General features: G+C 40.8%; 1 protein-coding gene across 17 annotated transcripts in view; it reads right to left on the bottom strand.

The window, feature by feature from the left end:
* The window catches only part of TENM2 (teneurin transmembrane protein 2), a 3,550,639-nt gene that overhangs the window by 477,181 nt on the left and 3,045,490 nt on the right, over positions 1–27,968 (bottom strand). The window contains exon 1 of one of the 17 annotated variants that reach the window (XM_041750489.1): positions 5,419–5,579. The exons of the other annotated variants lie outside the window; for them this stretch is intronic. The gene's annotated coding sequence lies outside the window, so the exon portion shown is untranslated. Of the gene's footprint in view, positions 1–5,418; positions 5,580–27,968 lie in introns of those variants that run through there. 17 annotated transcript variants of the gene reach the window in all.

Here is a 27,968-nt window from a genome sequence, read left to right as displayed (position 1 = left end):
TCCAGAACAACGTGTTCCTCAGGCTAGCCCCCAGTTAGGCAGTACTTCTGCATCTACATCATTCTTTCCAGCAGGGGCATGGCTCTCATGACACTCTTAACTCATTGGTACAAGCACATTGATGACTCAAAATTGATTAAACTTTTCCAATCACTGATGTTGCTGGACATGGTCCTTCTGGTACTATCTCTGTGTTTCTGTCTCTGGCCCGATGGCTGCATGATATTTGTGAGATGCCTCTATGGTGGGATGGGGAATGGCAAGGCCACGAGCTCAGAATAGCTATTGAGAAGCTCAGGCTAGAATGGGTGTTGGTTCTTTGCTTTAGCCCATAGGTCCTCTGCTGTTTGGAGAGGAATTTGTGGGGTCATGCACCACTTGGCGATTTTAATCTTGAGATTTCAATTTGATAATAATCTAAAGCAACAATTATATTTTTATCTGTTATAAAGACAAACTTTTCTTTTGCACTGATACCATTAGTTTCATAAAACACTTTTTTTTAAATCAAAGAGTTTTCCTAATAGGAGGTTATATTCCTCAAGGTGGAGAAATATAGCACTAGACTTTTTTTCCGGCGTTAAAAGATTTCTTGTAGAAATTTGGCTTCTTGTAGAAATTTAGGCCACTCAATTTCTTTAGGACACTGTTTTACTCATTTGTGCAAAACACTGGCAGAGTGTCTGTCATGTACCAGGCATCATTCTGGGTCCATGGGATAGATCAGTGAACAAACAGATGAGGTTTCCTGCCCTGGTAGAGCTTATGTGTTAGTGCAACAAAGAAACAACAACATAATAAAGCATTACATAGCAAGTTAGAAACTCCTAAAATAAAAATAACAGGTGAGGGGGTTTCAGAATGAGGGTGGTGAATGGGAGAAAGGGTGAATTTTACTTTTCAATAGCATGTTCAGGATAGGGCTCACTGAGAGGGTACATTTTCAAAATGACTTAAAAGAGGTAAAATGGAGGGTAGAAGGAAAGATGCGTTCACTCACTTAGAGATAGTTCTGGATGTTTGTGTCACAGAGGTATTCAATGGTAACTTCTGGGTGGAGGAGTGGGCATTGCAGTGTGGATACAGCAACAAGAAGCCAGCTGCACAGGACACTCATTTATTTACAAGTGACCTCCCCATTAATGACTACCTAAACTCAAATTGTTGACTCTAGGGGCAGTTACCTTCTGGGCCAGAAATCAAAATTATAATGCAAGTAATAGAGAAAACAGGGAGACAACACAAGTGGGAGAAGCCTGGGCTGCCGGCAATCAGATATTCCACCGAGGTCTAACTCCCAAAGACTGTACAGCACCATGGACGTCCTTCTATGTTCCCACAGCGTCCAACACTATTAAATTCTTTCCTTGTCCGACATCAAGTAATAACAGAGAGTTGTCACCGTCCCGAGCAACAGAAGATGGGATGACTTTATTTCTTTTTCTTTCAGAGGTAGGTCACAGTGCTGTATTTAAAGATAGGAGAAAAGCACTAGATCAAGGTAAGAGAAGCCACAATTTACCATGCCTCTGGGGAGACAAAGAGTAAAGCCATTGTGGATAAAATGTGCCACATGGAGTTTTAATTGGCAAAGAGCTATATGACACTTTCTACTTGAACCAGTAGTTAGGACGGTCCAGCCCCCCACTCCCAAACACCCATGGATAACAGAGTATATAACTGATTTCACATCTCTGAATATTCATCAATAATTCAAAAGGAAGAATAAATATATGAAAAACATTTTTTAATAAAAATAGGAACACAATGGTTTATTTTACACCCTGAAACTAAAGAAATTCAGTCTCTAGGTAGGGGTTCACCAGTACCTTTGGAAGCTAGCCCCCATGTTATTGTTGGTGTAGGAACATCCAGGCTTATAGCTGTAATCTCAAGCAGCACATTCCATGGTCTCCTCCCAGGTCAACCAGCCAGGAACTAGACCCCCACCTTGCCGATTCATGTCCCTCCCAGGCAGAACAAAAGCTTCCAAGCACATCCAGGCTTGTCCATCACAGTGCTGTCTGCATTCCTGTTCTGTCTATCCTCACATCCCCATGACTCACACCCCCACAAATCTGTACCTCCCCACTTCCTCATCATTCTTCAGCTCCTGGGCACTGATGACTCTGTTCTTGGGAAATTTTACGACACTGTGCAAGGATCAGGAAAATCCGCAATTTTTTCCATGTACAGAATCAGAGTCCTAATAAAAGTTTCCATGTATAGAATGTGAGTCCTAACAAATTGCAAATGCTAATAAAAGGTTAGCATTTATGGAACACTCTTCAGGTACTGGGCACATACAAACAATTACTTTGAACACTTGTATGTGCTAAGTTCTTTGAGCACACTGGTATCTTTTTATCTTCACCATAACCTTTTAGTTGTGAGAGAATATATGGAGACACACAGAGGTTAAGCAACAGTAAGTGGCAGAACCAGGATTTGAACCCAAGACTTTGTACCCATATTTTTAAGTATTACATCCTATTGCTACTCACTATGAAAAACATTGTATATTTATAAAAGATGTACTAATGCAAAGTAATAAGCAATCCATAGTAAAAAACTTACGGTAGAAAGACTAAGAGTAGAGCTATGGAGATGGAGAACCAGCTGAGCTGTAGTTTTAGCTGGAGATATTGCTATGATAGTCAAGGTCTGCAGCATAGAAGCAGATGGCACCCAAACTGCGTAATGTGAGGAGAGTTTATTAAGGGCACTTTTTAAAAAGTTGGGGTCAGGGTTTGAGAAACTAGAAGGAAGGGCACGATGCTCTAGGGCTAGCAAAAGAGAGAAATTGTTGCCATTAGTAGCTCTGTAGGGGCAAGGAGATAGAGTGACTGGAGGAACCCAGAAAGATAAAAACTGTCTGGAAAAGGCCACCTGAGAAAGCATGTGTCTCTGGGACAAGCAAATAGCCAGCATCTGGCACCAGGACAAGAAGGAAGCTGGTAAGAGGTGCCCTAGCCTCCTCTTCTCTGCCCTCTGATCTCCTGTCATTGAGTAAGCTAGTTGGCAGCTAGAGGACAGAGCATCCATTGATATGACCCCCACGGTCATTTGTCAGGATAGAGAGCAAGGTCTTAAATGGTTCAGGGCAACATGAAGGACAAATAGGAAATATGTAACATGTCATTATCATGATAAACTGGGACAATCCTCAACCCTGGGACTAAATTTCTCATCATTATAATGAGACAATTGAACCACATGTAATTTACATTGCCTTCCAGCTCTGACATTTCAAGATTTTATGAATCCACCCTCCACCTATTTCTCAAGAGATTTTCAGAATAACTTCAAAAAATAATGACTAAACCAGAGCCCCCACAATGCAAACTCTAGTGATAATCTGCATCACTTCTGTCCATGTGGTCTGATGAAATCACAAAAGTAGACCATGGCTGAGGTGGGAGGACATTTATCTTTTCTAGAAAGTAACCAGAACATTGCTAAATAATCTTAAAAAAAGGCTTGAGAATATGAAAATTGTCTCAGCAAAGGAATTAATCTCACAGAAAATCCCTTGCTCTCATTCTGAAGCAGAAAGAAAGGTACGGAAGAAAAGAGTGCCAAGCATACTACGTGAACCTGAAAAGAGATACCTCCCATGTTTTGATGGGAGTCTGTGTTATGACAGTTGAAGCTCGCTCCATGTCTGTGTTCTCATAAGAAACCAATGGACACATGCAGCTGGGCATTGAATGTGGATTTTGGGAGGAAAGGCCTTGGTTGGGGAAAAAGAGGGGTGGTATTGGGAAGAGAGGATTGTATTCTTCTCAGTCATTTGAAGCTTATCTAACTAGCCTTTGACATTTGCTCCTAGTTTCGGAATGACATATGTTTTGTTCTCAAAGTCTCTGGTCGATTCCTGAGGGAGTGCTAAGGTTGTCTGTTGCCTGAAGAGACAGATGCCACAGGCTCTTCATGAGGGCATCTTCCCTCCATGGCTTCTGGGAACACACTTGCTTGTTCTCAAAAGCTGAGGTAATTGATATGTGATAAGGATGCTGGAATCTTTCCCTTGGCTCCCCCGATCCCTACTACTCAAATAAATCCAAGTGGAATTACACCATTATAGAATAATCCCTTGGTTTTGTCTAGACTCACAAGAGATAATATTAACCTTTTTTCAGGTTTATTGATGGTTTTCTTCTTAAATGAGAGGGAAGTCACATCATCTCAAGACTCCTACATCTAGGGGCCCAAGAATGTGTTCATGTATAGTAGAAAGGTGGGGTGTGTTCATTTTGAACTTGTTCTATTTCACAACTGTACCATGGCCTGAAGAACAAAAAGGAAATAGGCGAAAAAAAAAAAAAAAGAAAAGAAAAGGCAAATGGCAAATATACACAAATACATAATAAACAATATGCAAGTAGGAAACTGTTCTCAAGTGGTTGTGTCTATACTACCGCTAGGTCATACACACAAGAAAACAAAAGCTAGAGACATGGATTGGGTTAAAGTACCAACTTGTTCACTTCCTAGTTGATGACCTTGGATGAGTACTTTGTCATTGGTTTCCTCATTTAAAAAGTGGGCCTTTTGAAAATATTAATACCTATCACAAAGCCTTGATGTGATAAAATGAGATCAATTCCAAGACTCTCATCATAATACAAGTAAAAGCACTTTGTAAAACATAAGTTACCCTAAAATGCAAGAGATTATTATTACTTCATTTAGATTGCTGTGACAGCAGCATGCCCTTTGAAGGCAAATGGTGCACCTGAAGATTTGTCAACAAACCCAGCCACCTGCAACAAAGACACCAGGAGTTTCTTAAAAATCTGTTCAGCATACTAAATATCAGATACAGGTCACAAGAATAAGCCACGTTTTGAAGTTCAATTAATAGAATGAATCATCTCTCCACTCTTCCTTTTGCCTATTTTAAAAAACGTCTTAACACAGAACCACAATCAAGGGTAAAACCGATCAGTGCACAGAGAACTACTACAAATAGGTCTCTGAAGGGTGAAAAAACATGACAGATGTACAGAGAGTAACTTGAAAGAGTATTTCAGCAACAGACACAAGATGCTTGACTTAACAGATGTTTACAGTTAATAAATCCCCTCTTAAAACTATTTTCACGGAATATTTTTTTCTGGTGATATACCTGGCAGCCATCATGAAGGTAGCAGAAAAATCTTTGAGATCGACAGCCTGCTAGGAATTAGAAATTACACTCGGTGACAAGAATTCCTGGCTGTTCCAGGAGCTGCGGAGTAAAACCAGTGTCCCTGCCAAGTCCTCCACCTCTTCCGAGATCCTCATCTAAGGGTCCAAGTCAATGCTCCACCTACTCTGTCAGTTAGGAAAAGTCCTCCTGAAGCCCCAGCTGCATGCACCTGGGTCATCCTTACCCCGAGACTCCATCACAACCTTCCCATGGAGAAAACTCACAGGCTGAGGAGAGGCGAGTCTCCCTGAGAGGCGGCTTGGCTCGTGTTCAGTGGTGCCGGCCACACGGATGACCAGGAGAGGCTGGCTCACCATTGGGCATAGGCTGACAAAGGGAAGCTCTTCCTTTTGTGATCCCCTCTAACTACAGAAAATCACCAGCGGTCCCAGCCCGATGCAGCTGAGGCCTTCTCCAGCTGCGAAGGAAGAACATAATAGGCAATATCTGCTCTCCCCTCCTCCCTTTTTTTCTCCCTTCCCTGTAGACACACTCAGCATGAGGTTCCTGAGGAATTAGTTGCGGGAGGACGCCTCCCCCGCTGGCAGCCAAATGCCAACTGCACGTCCTGCCCATGTAATGTGTCTGACATTTCTGCATCGCTCTGGCTTAACATTGTTTGACACAGACTTTTGGAAATACCTCTTTAAAAGGTTTGTGCATATGTGTGTGTGTGCGCGTGTGTGTGTGTACAATTTCTGTTGTTTCACAGCATTGTTGTGTGTATTTATTATTATTATTCTAAATTATTCTCTTAGTTGCTGACACATCGCTGCTTTGGCATTTCCACTTAGGCAGAAGTAATTGGTTTCAGAAGGCTGAAAACCCTTATTTGAAACCATGTGCACATTTTTGTTGATGGATGCCATAAAATGTTCAAATATCATCTTCCCTCAAGTAAAACAAGCGTTAAAATCCAGAAGGACGGAGTGTGATTGACAGAACAGCATACTTACATTTTAACTACCTGTTGTCAAATTATTTTAAAGCACCTGTATATGAAATGGGGTCAGCGCTCCTTCTTGGTCAGTTACCTTTAGATAGATCTTATCAGGTTCTAAAGAGATTCTCTTTCCCTGTACTGGAAAGCACTTTCCATCTCTCATTGTGTTTCCTAATGGGCAAGGGGCTGATTGAGTCAAGATCGCTCTCAAACATTCACACAAGGTGCTATTTCTGATGGAGAAGACAACAAAAAGCTATCCATCATGTTTGGAAGAAAGATCTAGTTGTAGCCCTTATACTCAGAAAGCAGAGCTTTTTGTTCTTGCAATGTTTTTGAATATTTTTCATGATTTTATTTTTAAAGATGGCATGGCATAGCTGCTGAAATGGATTAAACAGATGACATCAGTATCTCAGACAAAAAAATACTCCCAAGAAACAATGAACCCCAATGCCAGATGGTGTAGGGAAGGCAACTGGATGCCTGTGCATCACTACAGCAGAATGACCAACTAGACACATGGATAGGAACTGTGTGTTTTGCACCACCACATATCTGCCTGTCTGAGGCACCACAAAATGCACTACTATTAGTGGAATCTTCAAAGACCACCCTTGAAACTCTGGGCAGAAATCCCACCCATGGCATGTCTATGTGATGCCTAGAGGCAATATAGCAGCACAGTTAAGCCTGCAGAGTCTGGGGCAGCCCCCGTGGCACAGCGGTTTAGTGCCGCCTGCAGCCCAGGGCGTGATCCTGGAGACCCAGGATCGAGTCCCACGTCAGGCTCTCTGCATGGAGCCTGCTTCTCCCTCTGCCTGTGTCTCTGCCTCTCATTCTCTCTTTGTGTCTCTATGAGTAAATAAATAAAAAATTAAAAAAAAAAAGAAAAGCCTGCAGAGTCTGTAACTGGATCAAGTGGGTTCAAATCCCAGCTCTATCAGCTACTCATTGGGCGATTTGAGGCAAGTGGCTTAACCATACTGTACCTTGGTTTCTTTATCTGTACTACAGGAATGATAATGAAGTCAACCTCAAAGGATTGCTCTGAATATTGTGGTAATGCATGCAAAAACACTTCCATCATTGCTTCACTATCATTATGAGTCAGTCTCTTCCTGATTACTCCACACACAAGAGAGACTAGGTTTCATTCCATTCTTGTTTAGATGCTATTGTCCAAAGTTTCATCTCTACAGTGAGCACAAATTAAGCTTCCTGCAATTTCAATCGATTTACCCCAGGTCTATCAGGAAAGGCAGAGCCAGGAGAAGTCTCATTTCTCTTCTGCTGATAGTTCTTCACAATATTTGAGACAGCTGTAATGTGTCCTTAAGTCTTGTAAAGACCAAGCCAAGCTAGTTTTTAACAACTTTTCCTTATATGGCAATGGTCACATTTTTCTTCATCTTTATCACCTTTGCTTCATATTTGTCAGTGTCCTTACGTTGGATCATCTTAAATGGAATAGAATTTTCTGGCTGTAGTCTAAGAATGCAAGCATATAGGAGACTATTTTTTAGGCCAGATATGCCATTTCTTCTATCTTGGAAACAATCAGGACATTCAAAATTCATAGTCAAATAGCCAGCCTCTCATTCTCTTGGCCCAAAATAGCTTTTTTCAAATAGAGTTCTAAAGGAGCTTTTTTTTTTTCTTTTCTGACATCAGTATGAAGGAGACAATCTCTTGTGTATAGACCCATATAACTAAATACTTATAATTATCCTGAGGCTAAAGAACCTTCTGAAAAATCAGTTCACAGCTCTCTTGGATGGAAATCTACATTTGGAACTAAGTTTGCAAAGCACCTGAGTGATCAGCTGGCCTAACTATCTTATTTTTCCAAAGACACTTAGAGAGTGTCAATGACTTCCCCAAGCTCACAAAAAGATGGAGCTGAGAGTTTAACCAATGTGAAATCATGAGCTAATGCTTGCCCAATGTGTCTTTACGTGGCCAACTAGCATTTTGTTTCTCATGATATCAGTATAGCCCAGCCTATTTCTCTTCAAAAGAGATTCACAGTGGGGCTCAATAGCTTTTCCATTACAGGAAATCACTGCAGTTGATAGGTCATCCTATTAAAATTGAGCCATATGTAAGTGTGGACAGTGAAAAATGCTTACAGTTGTGTTTCAGAAGGATGTTTCAAGAAGGGGCCCCAAGAGCTATAGGGGAACCATGTGGAAGTCTTTCTCATTGCAATCCCTTCTAGATTTCTTATGATAAAGGTATCATGTCTTTGTTCATTTGCACAGACATTAGTGTGGGCCCATGCATTCCAGTTGTTGACTCAGCAGCAGTATGTTCAAAAAGAGATTTATCTCTAAGCTCTTCTCAACTATACTGACAGATGACTTGGGGCAAGAAATGGGGATATCACTTAATACTTCCTAAAAGGAAATTAATTTTAAAAACTGCTTTCTACAATGCCTGACAAAGATAATGTGAACCTGAATATAACATGCTTGTGCATATGTAGCAGAAACAAAACCAGAAGAGGTAGAAATGCTGTTTTTAAAATATTTTCTTATCCTGACAACAGCTGTAACTAAAAAATAACAATCAAGCAAAAACCAAAGATGGACAAGTCTCAGGACACTTGGGACTTTGGATCCTGCTCAACATGTAAGAAGATATTTCCCTGATTCTGCTAAAAGTGACCTCTTCCTTTTCTTACTTTACCTTGCTGAATTTCATAGCATATCACATACTGCACTGTAATAGTTCTGCGTATGTATGTCCACTCCCTTACTAGATTGTAAGCTTCTGAGAGAAAAGGACAAATCATCATGATGTTTTCACCATCATGGCATCTTACCCAATTTGACTACTTCCCATTGGTTCTCTCAATATCACTCTTGCTCCTCTAATCCTTCATCTGCATGGCAGACAAAATGATATTTTAAAAACAAATCTGATCATTAGACCTCGTCTTAAAAATCTGACTTCCATTTTTCTGAGGATAGAGTTTATACACCCCTTTTAGACAGCCTAGGAACTCTTGTAGGATCTCCCCTGTCCACTTCTCATCATGTTTCACACCTCTCTCCTGCTCTCTCTTTCTGCTTCAGCAGCCCTCTTTTTCTTCCAGTTTCTGGAATATACTATTTTCCCACTCAGTCCACACAAACAATTTCTTTCCCTCCCTGCCCCCTACTTCTTCCTCTGGTTACCTTCTATAAGTCACTTCACTTCTTTAGAGAAGCCTTTCCTCATAACATATTCAAGTCAAGTTTCCATATAATGTTACATGCTATGGCCTTATCCTATAAATTTTCTCCAAGACTTTCTGAAGGCATATTTCCTGATACACTAGTGAAATAGGATATAATTGCATCTAAAAATGTTGTATCTTAAGTTAACAGAAACTTTCTAAGGAGCTGTACTACCAAAGGAGGAATTGTATCTCCCTTCTGAAAACAAAATATCAGTGCAGACATATTTTGCGGTGGGGGGAGGGAGTTAGAATCCACCATAATGCTTAATCAGCCACCCACATAATTTTTACTTAAAAAAGAAGCCCCCAGGGTAGCCCATTTGGTTCAGCGGTTTAGCGCTGCCTTCAGCACAGGGCATGATCCTGGAGACCCGGGACTGAGTCCCACCTCAGGCTCCCTCTGCCTGTGTCTCTGTCTCTGTCTCTCTCTCTCTGTCTCTTATGAATAAATAAATAAAATATTTTTAAAAAGAAGCCCTCAGTTTAATATTTTAAGAAGCTCCCAAAGGTCTAGAGAGAGGATCAAACTATAGGTGTATTACTATGTTATAGTGTATTTTTTTTTAGTGTATTTTAAATGTATTTCATTTTTGATAAACCGCCTCTGTGGTTTATCAATCATCCCAGCAGGCATGTACCACATTTGGACTCCGCCCCTTTATAATCAGGCTCAAAACTTCAGAAAAAGTTCAGGTCAAAAGAAAAGGACCATTGCAGGATCATAAAGGCAATCTCTCATCCTGAATTCTTCAGTACATCAAGTTCAAGGGTAATAAACATGGCAACTCTGAGAATCGGACACCCTAACTGTGAGTGACCTTGGAGCCCACAACACTCTAACTCACATGTTTATATCAACACCAACTGAGACAAACAAAAGCATAGGACTAAATCATTGTGGAATGGGAGCAGGGGAAGAAGGACAGAAAATTGTATTCACTGAGCTTCTATTCTGGCCACTTCCTCTGCTAGGGGCTTGATACCCAGTTTGCCATTTAATTCAACTTGCCACTTGGTTCTCTTTTTCCTTTGTTAGAATTCTCCAGGTAAGCTAATAACTTCCCTCCCAAATAATGAGCCAATACTGCAATTAGCCCCTGTATGCCTTTTCAGCTTAAAAAAATAATCTCCATTACTTTTGACAAAGTCTAATACACCCGATCAAATCAAAGGAGAGGTTATTATAATGTTGATTTCATCTGAATGGCAATGTAGTAGGGATCAAGCCAGTTCTAGATCTCAAGTTCCTCCCCAAATTTCCTTCTTCAAAAAAGGGAGATGTGGGTCAAGGATTCAGCACAGCATTCCAGGAACTACTCAGCCCATAAGCTCTCTTTCCCTTGAACTCTGACTTCCTTAATCTCGTCTTATTATGGGTACAGGAACATCCTTTTTCCCCTAACCTTGTCAAGGTTAAGTCTTTTAGAGGCAGGACTCCTGTCTTATTTATCACTTTACTTCTGTTAGTCCTTAGTATAATGCCTTGCATGGTGTTTGTCCTAAATAGTGTTGTTTTCACTTCTGACTCAGTTTCTCTAGTGTTCCAGTAAAAGTGATACCCAATTATTCCAATAGATATGTAGTGAAATCACTATCATTGTTTGGTTCCTTTAAAAAAAAATGAAGATACATATACAAACACACGAATTGTTCTTTTTAAATGAAAATCCAGCAGCCTTTACAGATGGAAATTTCTTCACACATCAACACCTTGAATAGAGGTCAGTGAAACTTAGTGGAATTACAAAAGCTTTTCAATACATATCATAAAATAATTTAACCTCAGTGTGGGGTAGGGGAGATTTTATTTACACTTTTTAAAAAAGATTTTATTTATTTATTCATGGAGAGAGAGAGAAAGAGAGAGAGAGAGAGAGAGAGAGAGAGAGGCAGAGACATAGGCAGGGGGAGGAGTAGGTTCCACATAGGGAGCCCAACCTGGGACTGATCGCGGGTCCCCAAGATCAGGCCCTGGGCCGAAGGCAGCGCTAAACAACTGAGCCACCCAGGCAGCTCTTATATATCCTTTTTATGAGAGAAGAGAATTAAAGAAAAACAGGAGACAGACCAATGGGAATTACTTTTGTCAGTGATGACAACTGGAAGGAAAATGAACAACTAATTTTTCAGTAAGAGGTAGTACAAGGTAGCACATTTTCAAAAAGCCAGTTTGATAAGATGTGAAGATTATAAAAGGTAAAACTAGACTTTTATGTTAGAAATTTTTAAAGTAGAAATGATCACATAACTAAAGGTTTCTGACAACTGGAAAGTAACAAGAATTAAAGAAGCTTCATAAAAAATTGTGGAAAGAATTGAAAATATTCAGAAAGGAGCTGAAATAAAGGTAGTGTCTCACTTGAAGTTATAAAAAGCAGAGACAAGGACAGAAGTATACACTCACTAAAAGAAATGTCAGAACTGGGGTTACTTGTTGTTTTGATATTTCATGAAATAATTGAAGATAAAAGTCATAGGATACTGTTGACAATGAAGGCCAAATTGATGGCAAGTAACCTGAAAACAAATTTAACTTTAGTTCCCTCAAATGAAAGGCAGAGTATTTTTCTTACTGCACAGGAAAGTCATCCCCAGGCTCCCATGATCAAATGACTCAGAAAAGGCCCAATAGATGTTACTAAAATTTGGCAAAAGCATTCACATTTCAGCTGGGTATAAGCTTGAGGTATTACAGCCCAGAGGCATATCTTTAAGAAAGTTATAGGAGAACATAAATAGATTCTTAGAATAGAAATGGCTCTTTCAGCATAGGTTAATGGAAGATATGTTATCACTAAGTTGGGCAGGGAAAATGGAGAATTGATATATTAGGTTACCTAGGCTTGATAGAGAAATTGCCAATCTTTACGGAAGATTTGCAGAATATTTAAAAAAGACACAGAAGGAAGGGCTTTACCTTTTTAAATGTATCTTTTCTCTCCATCTCTCCTGCCAGCCTCATATTCTATCTAAGTCACTGGGATATATCACTTGCCCCCTGCTAATTCTTCCTCTACACATTGGCTTGAGGGGTTGTGTTTTGACTTTTCGTTTTCCTTGGTTATGTTTTGGGTTTGTTTTGATGCATATCTGGGCATGAGACCACTGCCTCCTGCCCGTAACAGACTTATCAGAGTCCTCCAGAATACTCTTGTTTTGTAGCTTTTTCTACAACTTCAATGATTTAATTATTTGTTTGTTATCCACTGTCTTGGTTAGCTTTGACTGCCGTAACAAATACCATAAACGGGTTAGCTTGAACAACCAACATTTATTTCCTAGAGTTCTGGAGGCTAGAAGCGTGAGGTCAGGGTATCAGCATGGTTGTGTTCTAAGGCTTTGTGGATGAAGACCCTCTCACTGTGTCCTCGTGTAGTGGAGAGAGAGCTGAGGTCTGGTCTCAGTGCACTAATCCCATCATGGGATCTCCATACTCATGACCTCATCCAAACCTAATGGCCTCACCAAGACCTCACCTCCAAATATCATCACACTGGGGATCCGGTCTTCAACATCTGGATTTCACAGGACACACACATTCAGTGCAGAGCATTCATCTCATCCCCAAGAGTGAAAGCCCTAGGTCAGGGAACTCTATTTTGCTCCCCTTTGAGGAGCCTTGCGCTCGGTACCTAGAACACTGTAGCTGCCTCTTCAAGATTTCAGAGACACATATCTTTATTTCTGGAGAAAACTAGATTACTCAATTGCTACCTGGGAAACATGAAAAATAAACTGCCTTAAATGATGTTAACACTTCTATGTTTCCACAGACTATCTTCTCAATAGCTCCTTAATTGTGTAGAGTCTGGCTCTCTATATTAGTAATTTAGCTCCACAGTGTCTATGTAACTCAAAAGGAAATAGGCAGGTGCCATGTGAATTTTAAGCGGGGCAGGTATTAGCACAGGCTTTTAAATAATTAAAGCTCTCAGGACACTTGTAGCCAGTGCTACGTAATTTAGACGTGTGTGTGTGTGTGTGTGTGTGTGTGTGTGTGTGTGTGTGTGTGTGTGAGTCTTGTCTTTCCATCGCACTGTCCTCAGGGGACCATGGTTGTTTGCATCCTTACAGTGCCTACCCTGGTGCTAAGTATAAAGCAGATAATTAATACATTTGCACTGACCTATGTATCAATGTGAAAATTGGGTCGGAAGTGACCTCTGGGGCTGCTGTAATTTAGAAGAGAATATTTCTACATGAAAGAATCCTAGGGCAGATTAGTAAACCTCAAATCCATTTAAAGTGGCCACACCAGGGACGTTTGTTATGGCTAGGGGTGGGGAGCCAATGGAGCTTACTGGGGGAGCTTGCCACAAACACCTGCTTTTCTGTTACTGAGACTACCTGGCATAGGGTAAAGCCCCTGGGCTGGAATTTCGGCCCCAGAAACACAGCCTCAAATGAATTGTTTCCTTATAAGCCTTGTTTTTCTAATTAAAATTCCAGTCTCACCAGTTGTAAAGTCTCAAAATAATGCATTGAAAGAGATTAGCATAATTTGAGGGGCAGGCTAGCACCTAATAGGTGGCAGTTAAGAACTTACAAACATATGTCCATGCAAAGAAAGTTATGTAAGTGTTAAGATCATAATAGCCCTAAACTGGGAAAAAAATGCAGACGTCCATCATTTGGTGGGTAAAGAAAATGTGGTATATCCGTATCAGTACTCTTCAGCAATAAAAAAGGAACAAATTACAGATACATGTGACAAGAGGATAAATTTTAAAAACATCAGGCTACATGTTTTCTAATTCCCCTGGTAAGAAATGCCCAGAAAATGTCTTATGCAGACCAAAAGTAGATCATTGGTCACTTAGGGCTGGGAGTAGGGCAGAGATTAGCAGCAAATGGGCAATAGGGCATTTCTGGATACTGGAAATGTTCTTAAAGTGGAGGATGTTGATGGACGTAGAACTCCAGGTATTTGATAAAAAAAAAAAGTCAGAACTGTAGACTTTTAATGGATACATTTTATGGTATGTGAGTTATACCTCATGAAACAGTTTTTTTAAAGGTCTATTAGAATGCTGAGGGAAACTGAGGAAATAAGCAACTGAGACACTCCTTCCCTGTCCAACAACACACACACACACACACACACACACACACACACACACAAACTTCATATTGGGAGAAGAGTTTCAGGTTTAAGATGGAACTCTGCACAGAAGTGGACAGAGGCAGTGGCTCCACTGGGCAGAATAATGGCAGAGGTGGCACCTCAGAGACTCTTGGGAAATACCCTGATGACTTCACAGAGCTGGCAACAAGCCAGGATTTTACAGGATGGCTCCTGCAGCCAGTGCCCGTGGAACTGCTGGCCTGGGTGGGGACTGTGGTCTCCCTCAATGGGAGCCAGAGACCTGCTGCCAGGGTGATTTTAAAATGTAAAATCTTGGTACTTCACATTCCTGCTTTTTAGTCTTGCTTTCCAATCTCATTTCACTGTAGTTATTACCCCATGGCAGGTAGCTAATTTGAGAAGTATTTGTACGACTTGCTGTTCTGATGAGGATCTATACAGGGTCTGCTGGCTGTTTCCTGTCTGGAGAGGTTATTCAGAGAGAGAAAGGTGATGTTGACACTGTGTACGGTGTCACACAGAGACAGAAAGGTACCTAGAAGACCATCAGTCAGTCACAAACACACAGGTTCCAATAACAGGGGAACAATTGACATATTAAAATCTATAGGTCCTAGGAGGATACTAAACCCATCACATTTTTGTAAAGAGAGAGAGATAGAGAAAGCACGGTGCCCACAATACATCAATTAAAACCTGCCATTTCCCCAAAGCTGTCAGCTGCAGAGCGGCTGCCAGAAGTCCCCCTTCTCTGAGGGCGTCTTGAAAATGAGCACCTGGGGCAGCCAGAGCTATTAATAGGTGGAGGGAATGATAGAAAATGTCACAATGCACCTTTCCAAATAAAAAGGTGTCCAGACTTCTCTGGGAGGGAAGCAGGAGAAGAAAATGGCCCAAAGTACTTAAGAAATTATTGCATTTTCTTTTGCTGAACTCCTACTATATATTACAAGGGAGAGCTTGTCACTTCCAAGGTGTCTGGCTTCTCTGTGCAGAGCTGCAGTGTCTCACAACTTGCTCAGGGCTAGCAGGGTCATCTTGTTTCATTCTTTTCATAAAAGGGGTCAGAGAGGCATTGCTTCTGATGCATCCAGGAGGGTTTATAGGTAGAAGGTGTTGACTATTGCTGAGCAGTGGGGAAGGATGGGGGCTCTCCTGATACCACTTCTACTGCCCAATGCCTCATCCAGATAAGGAAGAGAACGCTGGGACCCTCAGTTCTCCAGAACCCCTGACTTATGGATTGATTTCAAAATATACTCCATGAGTTCTTTACAGCATGATACTTTCCCAGTAAGACAGCATAAATACATTCTGTATCTGAAGAATTTATGTAAGTTTACTGATTTCTAGAATTTAACCTTGAAATCTAAAAGCTGGCTGAATACAGGCAAGTCGCATGGACAGGTTACTGAACTGCTTTAGACAGTTCTTTCAATTATAACATATTACAACATAATGATTATTCAAGCTCTATTCTAGTTTTAAAATTCCTACATTGTATCACTGAGGTAAGAATTTTGCCCCTGGAACAGACTCAAGAATGCTCTCAATGAGGGATAAGGTCAGTAGTCATTGCTTCAGTAGAGGCGGATTAAAACATCCACTTTTTTTTCTTTTTTAATAGCGAACGTTTTTCTATTTTCCTCCAACCAAACTATCAAGCTTATAGTTGCTCTAACTTTATTACTCTTTTGTCTTGTCAATAAGAACATAATAGTGTCCTTAAAGAAAATGACAGCTTTTTTCTTTCTCTTTGAGGTTTATTTCAAACAATTTTCTTTCTCCCTAATGAGGCTGATCCATGTTTGCAGTTGCATATTGTGTTCTCTTAATGGGAAGGTTTCAAACACAGAGAAGAAAAAGAAAAGCCTGCTTTCTTTTATTTATTTTTTTGCTAGCCTTTTTGTCAGTTCAAATAGTTACCTTACACACCATTTATGAATCATGGTCTCTCAACACAGTGCATTTTGAGGATGGTCCCTCTTCTTTGTCTTTTTATTAAATGAGGTCTTGCCCAGCCAGTCAATGTGCTCCCACTGCCCCATTTTCTCAGGCCCTGGGTCTCCAGGTTTTCTCCTGCAAATGGTAGGGGCCCAGCAGCTTTAAAGCTTTTTGATCAGGTTTCATGTGAGGAGACATTAAACAGTAACTGGCATATTGGAAATACCACTGAGGTACCATTAGTTGGCAATTATTGGACTTCTCAACTCCAGTCTCAGCTATCCCCCCCCAGTAAGCGTACATGCAGGCCTTATGCTGAAAGAGAAAAGCAACCACGTGTGCATGTTTGCTTTTTTTTCCTTCAGTGTTAAGACGAGTTCAAGGATTTGGATTGCTAAAGATTTGGTGGCTCAGAATGTGTCCTAATCTAATGATCCACATGGCAAATGCAGGTGAGCAGGAAAGCAGAGGTACTCAAATCTACCAACATGACTCACTTTAACCTACTTCCTTCCCCAGTTCACTGGAGAAAACCTCCCTCTTCAGTCCTCACTTGTGTTGAGAATTTTATTTGGGCTCTGATAGTAGTTGCTAACACCCTAGCCATGTGGACATATACTTAGCAAGCACAAGTGAAAATGTGCTAGGTAAAGAGTCTTCAAAGCAGGGAGTAATGTTTGGATGGGTAGTTTTCTGACTCAAAACCTGTGAACTCATTTTGTTTTTGATACTATGAAATAGTTGGGCCAAATGATTTTTAAGGTTTCATCCAAATATAAATTCTATGCTAAGTATTATAGGAATAAGAATGAAGTTTAAAGGGCAGCCCAGGTGGCTCAGTGGTTTAGCACTGCCTTCAGCCCAGGGCGTGATCCTGGAGTCCCAGGATCAAGTCCCACGTCAGGCTCCCTGCATAGAGCCTGCTTCTCCCTCTGCCTGTGTCTCTGCCTCTCTCTCTCTTTCTCTTTCTGTCTCTCATGAATAAATAAATAAAATCTTAAAAAAAAATGAAGTTTAAAGGGACAGTGAAGCAAATGGCTTGGCTGAGAAAGAATTCTTTGAGAAATGTAGAAATAAATTTGAGTGATAGATTATTAAAGAAGTTTCAAAAGCTCAGCATAAAAGAACTCTAGATCCCAAACAGAGTTAGTTCAGATTCCTGAAGGGGAGGGAGAATAATTGATTGCTGCTTCGGATGATGAGTTTGGCAACAATATGTAAGATATGGCTAGGACATTGTCACTGAAGAAAGGGGAACTCCATGTGAAGAGGGCTTGGCCCCAGAGAGCAGGGTTCCTTTGTTGTTTAGTCATTTGATTAAAACACAAAAGGGAGACTAGATTCCAGAGTGGGAGGGAAGTCCTGTTTATAGGCTTAGCAGAGTTGCTAGGAATAACTGCAGGTGCTCAATGAATATGAGTCTGTTTAATTTAAAGTAAAATAAAGCCTTTCTGATTTGTTGAGAATGAGGGACAAAAGGTGGTGGAGTGTTGGTGAGATCTTGCTTTTTCTCTTCTGGTGAGATGAGAAGATGGGCAGTGAGAGGTAATGACAAGGTAGTTGAGAAGGTAAATGGAGCTGCTAGGCCAGAAATAATGATAATGTTTGCAATATGTTGAATCTGAGGTGATAGAATCTAGAGAGGAGAGAAGATGCTGTGATCAAGTGGTGGGCATCACTGAGCATCACCTGTGTGGAGGGGATGTCTGAAGTAGTTTGGCTATGAAAATACCACCTCTCAGGGAAAGATCATGATTGGTCACTTCTGAAGAACTACAAACTTCAGTGCTAAACTCTAAACCAAGAAGGCAATTTCTTCAGATGCCCTTTTATGGATCATTCATGGATTTTTCCTCTCCAGCCCATCCTTCCTAACACTCCTCTTCTAAATCTATTCATTCGACAAATACTTGTTGAGTATCTCATCCATGACAGGCACAGGAAAAGAAGCTGGAGGAAAAAAAAGAGGCCATGACAGCAAATACAGCAAAGTTAAGGAGAAAGTAGAATATCACAATGAAAAAAGAGAGGGACAGGGTGGAGATGGGGAAATCGTTGCACCTAGGGTGATTGGAGAGGATTTCTTCAAGGAGGTAACATGTGAACTCATGTTGAACTTTTCAGATTGGTGAGGAGGATACAACACAGCCACTGGGAAGGAGTGTGCCAGAAAGAAGAATCAAGTGCTAAGGTTTTGAGGTGGGAGAGAGCTTGACGTGTCTGCAGGGTCTAAAGGAAGCTGTGTGGCTGGTGCTCAGTAGGTGGAAGAAGTGAAAGAGGTCAAGAGGGTTGATGAGGTCAGAGTATGGGGGTGGAAGTAGACATCATCAAAAGGGAATTAAGAAACAGGTTAGGGATGCTTTTTTTCACTAAGAGAAAAATCAAGATTGTGCTTTTTTTCTCCAAGATTAAGGATAAGGACACAGAATCAACTTCTGTTTGTACTTTATCAGGTACCTTTTGTGAATCCCCAGGCCCAGTAATGGAGACTAAAGGGTGGTTCTTATCATGGCACTATCCCAATTGTGTTTGCACAGGTAAGATAGGGATCAAGTAGGACAAGGAATGGAAAAGAAATGAGAGAGATGCACGACATTGTTTCTCAAAGATTGGCTGAGCTGAGGTATAAAGCCACTGGGAGTAGAAACGGGAAATCCTAGCAGAGGGAGAATTGAAGTTATATAGAAAGGGAGATTGAAGGGAAGTAGAGTCAACAAAGTGTCAATTGACTGCACAATCCAAGAGCAGAGAGGAGAGGCATTCTGTCAGGTGGGGGTGTATAAGATTCCTCAAGCTTTATTCAGCCTCTTTCAGAAGCTGCTGTCTCAGAGTGAAATGCAAATGGCCTTGAATTTCTGAAATCACAATTATTTGCAAACGTTTCTGCATCCCTATTTCTGTAACCCTATGTGATTGACTAAATGAAGAGAAGGCACTAACTGGAAAGGCAAAGATATAGATTTGGAAAGTCATTGTTGATTCAGAGAAGTGATTTCCCAGGGAAATGAAAATGGGAGAACATCCGCAAATCCAACAAAGGCTGCTACGACGTGCCTGTGGCATATGGTGAGCAAGACGTCGGCACCAGCACGCCTCACTAATGAAAGGTTTTAGAAGCCCTTGTATCTGTTCACCGTCCTGGGACTGTACTCCCGGAGCCTCTTAGCAATTTCTGACACATGGGAACAACTGTTTCCAGGAGAAAACAAGGGAAGGAAAGGGTTATAAAAAATTACTTATTGTATTTTGCTGGAGGACTACACTGAAATAGGAAGAAAATCCCACGTGTTTCTAGTTTGTCATTTCATTGGTCAAGACAATGTCCCAGTGAAACACTTGAACAAGAAAAGCATAGGAAGCGTCGGTGGAATAGGATGGAAAGTGATTCCTCCTATTGTTTTACCAGTTACGAACTTCGAGCTTTTGGGGCATGGTTGGAAGTGGGACTAAAGTTTAATAATCACTATGGTGGTAGGAACTAAGGCCTTTCCTGCTGCCTCAACCACCATAGGCCCCAAAATCAAGCATCACCAACATAGGCAGAGATGAATGGAAGGCAGCAAAGAGTGTTCCCAGTCACCTGGATGGACATCTGGAACATTCGCAGGCTTTTCCCTATTTAGGAAGTTGCTTAAAGTTGCTTCAAAGTTGCTATTTAGGACAAATCCTGAGGCAGACTTCTGCTTCTCCAGGACTCTGACTTGCACATAACGGGAATCCCACTGAGGAAAAGACAGGGTAGACTGGGTTCCTGATATCTCTCCATAAGCCTTTGGGAAGGCAATCACTGAAGGTTTTTCTCTTAGTCTAACAGAATAACCAGAGGAGTATTTCCATTCTGGTTCCACTTTTCACAGAATCACAGAGGGACTCAATGATTCCAACCTCCTTGTTAAAGAACTGGGGCTAGAAAATAGATTAGTCCCAACTTAGAAAAATAATCTATTACCTAGCCTTGGCGGGCCCACCACTCCTGGCCTGCTGGCTGTAATGCCATGTTCTCTCTCTGCTCAAGGGAGCATTTGAGGCAGAGCAGGATTATCATAAGGAATAACTTTAACTCCCTTTAATGTAGTATTTACAGACATTATTCTCAAATTTCTCCCCTTTAACATGAACCAATTTTCTGTGATATACTTCATCCTGTTTATGGCGTTCATCCTTGCTGTCTGAATTGTGTCTCCCTCGAATTCCTATGTTGAAGTTCTAACCTTCAGTACCATAGAATGTGGCTTTAATTGGAAATAGGGCCCTTAAAGAGCTGATTAAGTTAAAATGAGGCCATTAGGGTAGGCCCTAATCCAATCTTATGGGTTCTTTATGGGAAGAGAAAGGTGGTGTGTGTGCATACACCCATGAACACCCCTACCCCTAAGATGGGCATATAGAGGACACAGTGAAAAGGCAGCCATCCGCAAGCCAAGGACAGAGGCCTCAGGAGAAGCCAAACCTGCTAGCACCTTATCTTGGACTTTTAGCTTCCAGAGTCGTGATAAAATAAATTTCTGTTGTTGCAACTACCTAGCCTGTGGTAAATTGTTATGGCAGCCATAGCAAACTAATATAATCCCTTTAACAGCTATTTATTGAGAACTTAGTTTGTGCAAGTTTGTTCAAGACACAATGAGAAAGAACTCACATTTTTTTCAGTGCCTCCATGGGAATTAGTTTTATAAGGGTGGAAAGACATCCAGTAAGTTATATTACTAATGATTATTTAGAGTTGGGAGACTTCTTCTAAAAGCCAATCACCTAGCTCAGGAAGTCTCTTCTAGGAAGTGAGAGAGCATATCAAAAGTGTGAAAAAGCAAGTTTCACACAACATAAACTCAAACCCAACATATCACTTTGTGTTCTCATAGCTCCTAATCCTACTTTATGATATGCGCAATTAGGATTTCACAGAGCCAGAAGTTTCCACTAGGCTGTTGTACCACCAATGAGCAATCATGTACGGCAACCAGCCTTCTCAGGAATCCACTGCCACCTAAGCCCATGCTAGAGAGCCAGGAATCCTGAGAGTGCTTGCAAATGCTGAAAAGTATCAACAAAACCATGCGACTCCCAGAACAAGCAAGAAGCAAATTGAAGCCAGGAGTTCAGAATGGGAGGGTTTATTAACAGTGGCCAGGACTGCTGGGGCCTCCCTTGGCTTTGCTCTGACCCCAGAGGGATACATATCAGCTTAGTGCCTCCATGATACTATCTCAAAACGAATCTCTGACATCAGAGGTGTCCTATTCTTCTTATGAGGTCTCCCTTCAGCAGAGGTCATATGTTGTCTTATACTTTGCTTATGTCCTTAAGTGACAGAAAGAACCCTGACAGGGTAGGGAGAATTTCTTTGGTTTCTATTAACTGCTGCCAGTGGTCTTTTTTTTTTTTTTTTTTTTTTGTGAGAGCAGTGCTACATCAAGAGGCCTGAACGATCCCTTAATTCCTGCAGCCATCACTGCCGAGCTCTTAATTATGTGGAGCTTCCATGTATCATCTGGCTGCCTCCTGCTTTCGTGTCTGGACTCCCTATCATGATTGTAGACCCCCAGAGGGCTGCAGACTCCACAGGACTGGACCCCTCAGCAGGAATGCATTAAATATTTGTTGAGTTGAAATGAAGGAGAAGATTGCCTGCAACTGGCAGCTTCCCAGCTGGGTTCTCTCTTCCTGGGAGGTACCAGCATGGACCTTCCGAAGCAGCAGCCAAACAGTTAAGCTTCTGCCAAAAGACAGATTTTTGGACTCCCAGGCTAGGGCAGCGGCCCTTTCGAGAAGGCACCGTTCAGTAGCCGCCGGCGCTCTGTGACAGGCATGTTCTGATCAGAGGAGAGAGGCTTCCCACCTCCCAGGGAAACTTGTTGATGAGCAGCCTGCCTCTGTATGAAGCGCAGGAGCTTCACAGGGGCTCAGAGAGGAGGCGGGCAACCAGAGGACGAACACTTTAGACTTGTCCATTTAAAATGCTTTGACGTACTGGCGAAGTACCCAGAGGTTAACTAATGAACTTAAAAATAGGACATGATTGGGAGCGACAGTAGTTGTCTTTCTGGAAGGCAGAAAGATTTGAATCTTAATCCCAGGTGTGACATGGATGGATTCTGTGGCCTTAGGCAAATCTCATAAACTCAGCCTCACTCTCACTAACATTCAGTAGGGAGACTGGTGCTTCTCTGCAGCCAGGTCCAAAGGAGGTGTAACCGGCCTGGTTGCCTGTGGCTGGGGAAGGCAGGCTTCCGTACTGGAATTCAGCAGTGGGGCCACTTTGCCCCCCCTCGAAAGACCTCCTCCTTCCTGTTGGCAACTCTTCAGCCTGGCAGCCTCCAGATTTCAATCCTCAGGATCCTTCCGGAGTGCCCTTATTTGGCAGTGTGCATTTCGGGATCCTTCCTAAGGCCCTCCTGCAGCACTTCCAGGGATTCTGTCCCAGGCCCCGAGTCTACAGAGGTTCTAGGTGACTGGCTGCTAGTCTAACAGACTGGAGCAAAATTCTAAAGGTTCTGACTTCATGTGTTCTCTGAGCAGATAGCATCTTTTACTGAGACTTCAAACATTTTAACTCAAAGACATGAATGATAGAGGATATCTAAACTGGTTTGATAAAACATGTATTTTTCTACCTATAGGTATGTTGCTTTCTTGGTTCCTATAAAAATCACAGCTCCTCTGTGTTCAAATGCCTTTTGGTTAGAAGCAGAAATGGTTATTCCAAGTTCTTTTGGTAACTCATCCAATTTGTACAATTTATTTGTTCTCTCCTTCCCCACCAGAGTAGAAGTACCATGAGCGCTGTCTACAGCTCACCACTGCATGGCCCTTACTCACGTGCCTGGAGGATAACTCATGAACTGTTAGGGACAGCTTGTGAAAATTTCTTGGTGAAAAGCTCCCACATTAAGCCCGCCTCTCCTTTGAAAAGGTCTCCAAAGTATCTACATATAAAAGGTTTTGTTTACCAAACTGCATTCATTCAGTATCCATTTCCTAACCAAGAGAAATTTGGTATGTTAGCCTGTACCAAGAAGGATACTACTTCTATTTGGCTGTTTGAAATACTGAGATGGCCTTGAGTGCCTCCTATGTAGTTTATCTGCAAATTTTGAGAATCCAACACGGGAATGAGTGGGTAAGAATTATCATAAGTATTAGAGCAAATTGGACCACAATTTTCAAACACCTTGGGTATAGCTGTCTGACATTCCACAGTGTGATTGTAACAGAACTAATTGTTTTCTATTGTTTTTTTCCCCCTTACCTATAGCCATTTGTCATTTGACTCCAAGAAGAGCTAGAGGCACAGTGGATAAACTTGGTTAATTTGTCTATACCACACTAAACATCCAGATGCTTAGATACTTGGAGACAACATCTAACTAACTAGCATTTTCAATGTTCATTCAGACTGTCTAAATGCCATATAGACTGAAACAAAGTTAGTCAGTCTTCCACCAGTTTTGAAGGATAAAAACTGGGTGTGTACAATGTGGAGAAAGAGCTAAGGGGAGGGCAGGAGGCGGGGAGAGAGAGGAAGAATGAACAGAATTGATTTTTGGGATCACCTCTGGTGTGTGGATCCTTCTCTGCCCTACAAAAGAGGTCAGTAGGTCAAGCTCAGTATTTAATTGCCCCTGTATTCTTAAGGGTGCAGTACAGATTATGCTAATCATCCCACTTAAATAATTCATACCACATTATTGAAAGCTGCAGAGTCACTGCGAATAATGCAAATAGAACACATTGAGAAGCCATGGGAATCATATGAGTGATATCTATTTGATAAAAGAGGGATGAGATGATCAAACAGAGCATTCTTTTCCTTAACTGGCCTCTTTATTAACTATAATTATTGACATCTATAATAAGCAATCATTTTGCTTTTTAGATTTTAACTACCTACCAATTACTCCATTTCTAGAAGTGAATGAATATTTCTCATTCCCTTTTATAGAAAGGCCTTTGAGACAAGACATGGGTCTTCTCATATGACTCCTCACAAGTTAGGTCTACCAAATCTCAAGGATGACATGATGGGTTGCATGGCAGGGATATTTAGAAGAACTATGACCAGAACCCCAAAGGGGGCCGTTAATGCTGTTCATGCCCTGTTTAAACACTTGCTTCCATCTGTATTTTTGTTTGGTATTGTAATTTGTTCCCTGTAAGTGTTCCCTAAATTATAGAAAATCTCCCAAAGCCCATGAGCATTATCTCTCCAGAACATGATCTCTCCAGAACAATACATCAGGTGTGGGGTAGTCTAAATGATGTTTGAAGTCAGACCAGCCTGGAGTCAAATTCCCACTCCACCCCTTACTATCCATGAGATGTGTCCTTGGACAAGTTCTACCTCTTTGAACCTTAATTTCCTCATATATAAAATGGAAAGAAGATTCCTTCCCTGCTCCTTCTGAGGAGATCGTGTAAACTGAGTAGTAGCCACTTCCATTATGATACAATGGAATTTTTCTTCATCAAATGGACAGCAAAGTCTGAGCTATTAATTTTGTGTAAGTTTAGATAGTTTTCTGGTCTTAAGCAGACAACCAGGGGCCTTTCTGTTTAAAAGGAATACATGTACTTGCATTAGAAGCTACATGTGTAAACATATACAAACCAGATCATCAGCTTATTAAGAACAAGACTTCAGAAATTAGGGGACAGGCATTTTGACTCAAGGTCTTTCTCCATGTCATATCAGGAAAGCCTCTCAACTTCTTTGGACCCTAGTTTTCTCACATGTAAAACAGCAGCTTTTTGGGGGGATAGAGGTAGTGGTATGCTGGTACTATTATAGGCTTGTGAGATTCAGTTGTTAGTATCTCTTCCAAATTCCACATTAAGCATCACATTTATATCTTTACATTGTACATGGTGAAAATGTTTATACCCTGAAAATCAAATCCTTAAATGTTACACACCAGCCTCCACTCATGCCCCAGGAGGCTGTTAATCATCTACCAGCACAGTGTTGACTAGAGATTCCATCACAACTAACCACCTTGATCTTATACTTTATTTGTACAGTTTACAGTTTTATAGTAGCACCAAGTGATCAAAAAAAAAAAAAAAAAAAAAAAGGCTGATTGTGTAGCTTTACCAGTTAGTATCTTTTGATTGCAATGGGAAGCTCAACTCAGTGATCTTGAACAATAAGATCAAAATATTGGGTAATGATACTGGGTAGTCTAGAAATAAGGTAGGCTTCAGGGATAGTTTAATTCAAAGGCTTAGAATGCTGCTTACATTTCTTTGCGATTCTTTTAGCACTACGTTTTTTGAGGGCTCACTTCATTTGTAGGCTGGCTTCATGCTTAGCAGCTAAAACTGGCAGCAACAATTTCTGGCCTCACACCCTAATACCCCACCAACTCTCACTCTGAGCTGCTACATCTCAGAATTTGAGTTAGGAGTCCTAAGAAGCTTTCTGATTGGCCCAACTTAGGTCACATGACCATGAGGCTAGAAGGACAGAATCAACTGTTAGGCTTAGCCTAAATCTTCATTTCCTGATTTTTATTTCCAAACAGAAACTGGGCACGGCTGGCAGGGGAGTCAGGAGAATTAGCCTGCTCCTGAGGGTGAGGGGGGTAACCAAGGGATGCTCCTAACCACTTAGGAGTATGCCTTTCTCTAACTACTACACACCAATTTGAAGAATCAAACTGAGAAGATGCTGGTGTTAAAGAATATAGAGAAAATTATTTTGTCTTTTCTGCTCCAGAAAAATACATTTTGATGGCAAAATAACAATCCAGCATCAAAAAATTCAAAATAATGAAGAGGTTGCACCCAGGACCACATTATCATATGTGTTTCACTAAGTAACGAACGTGGTATTCACAAGTAGAGATCATGATATTGTTAATGCATTCAGTTACCTATAACCTTTACATCCAAAAATAAACAAGGAAGCATCTTCAGTTTCAAGGCTCCCATGTTTCAGTATCAGTTTGTCAAATGTGGCACACCTACAGCCTGTTTGTAAACCGGAAAGATTGGTTCAGAACTTCTCCATTCCATGATGGAATAACATTTTCTTGGAAACTTGAACCATGTCATCTATCTCTGTCAGAAAATCATCCGTGCACAATAAAGTGAAGTGTCACTACATGTCACTAATGAGAAATTTTCTTGTCCTCCCAACACTTCCAGCCAGGACACAATAAGTGGGAGAAGTGGATCTGACCAACAAACTCTAAAAGTGCAGCTGAATTCAAAAAAAGCAAACTGTCGACCATTTGGCAGCAAGGAAAAAAAAATATCTTTTAAGTCTTCTTAAAAACAATGTATTTGGTTCTTTCTCCCCTCTATAATTGATCTGAAATCTCATCACATTGACCAAACAGGGCCCTAAGTGTAAATTTTACACTTTCCAAACCCTCAGATGCACTTAAGTTTTACATAATAGACATTATATTCACAAGGGATACATTTCTCCCTGGACAGCTTAAAAAATTCTAGAAGAAATCTAATTAAAATAAGCACAAACATTGTAATGGCTTAGTGATTTTTATATATTGTGCTTCTGGCAGTCCTCCTAGGTGCTAGTAATGACCATCTGAAGGAAAACTAAATACAAAATACCTCACCTATCCGGAATTCAACTACTTCACAGTCTTGTGGATTGAGAGATCAGTTCCAAATCAGGAAGCAATTTCAAAGTGACCTCTTGGCAGTCAAAACAGATGTCACAAAGTTCAAGCCCTTGATGACTTTTTAGTCTTCAGGCAAATTAAGTCCTCATTCATATACTGTTAAATCTTGGACTTACACATCAATTTGTCATATATACGGCTATTAGATTTCTAAAACCTGAACAACTTACAAGTAGACAAGTAGAAAAAAGAAATGTAACTGTATGCATGCAACCAGATGTGCTACAATAGAAGTAGAAAGTGACAATCGTTTATTCATTTAATATTTAATGAACACCTACTATTCACCAGGCATTGTGACAAGGTACTACCATGAAAGCAACAAATGAGAAAGCAACATTAAATAGAATTAAACACTTCAGGGCTCAAAAAGCAGTAGTTTGTGACAATTTAGGAGACAACTATATAGCCCTAACTATCTCAAAAAAGCTCTAAGAGATGATGCTTTACTGAGCACCCAGAGTCCATGAAAAGAGATTCAATTATACCAAACATTCTAGAAAGGCAGAAGCAAAATAATGTATCTTCAAATAATAAAATAGTTAAAATAAGAAAAATGTTTTCCTTATGAAGAAAATTAAACTACCAACAGGATTACTTCCTGAAGGTTTAGAGGGCTGAGCTTTACCTTAATCTTAACCTTAAACCATTAGGAAGTTCAGATTAAGTTCAAGATCAAAGAATACCTTGCTTTAGATCTCAAAAATCTGGATAAATGATCATGCACTAGAAAAAAATATTAGAGCACAGACCAGAAAAGTCTCACTCAGCAGGTGCCAGCAATTTCACCTCCATGGAATGCATGAAACTAACAGAGACAAACATCTTTCATCTGGTGCAAAATTCTATTGATACAGCTAAAAAATGAAGTCTTCCCAATAGAATTGGTGAGAAAAAAATAAGTCTCAAGGATAAAAACCCATTTT

The sequence above is a fragment of the Vulpes lagopus genome, chromosome 3, assembly GCF_018345385.1.
Source record: "Vulpes lagopus strain Blue_001 chromosome 3, ASM1834538v1, whole genome shotgun sequence".
In the NCBI taxonomy this organism is placed as follows: Eukaryota; Metazoa; Chordata; class Mammalia; order Carnivora; family Canidae; genus Vulpes; species Vulpes lagopus.
This window is presented reverse-complemented; position numbering and strand designations above follow the sequence as displayed.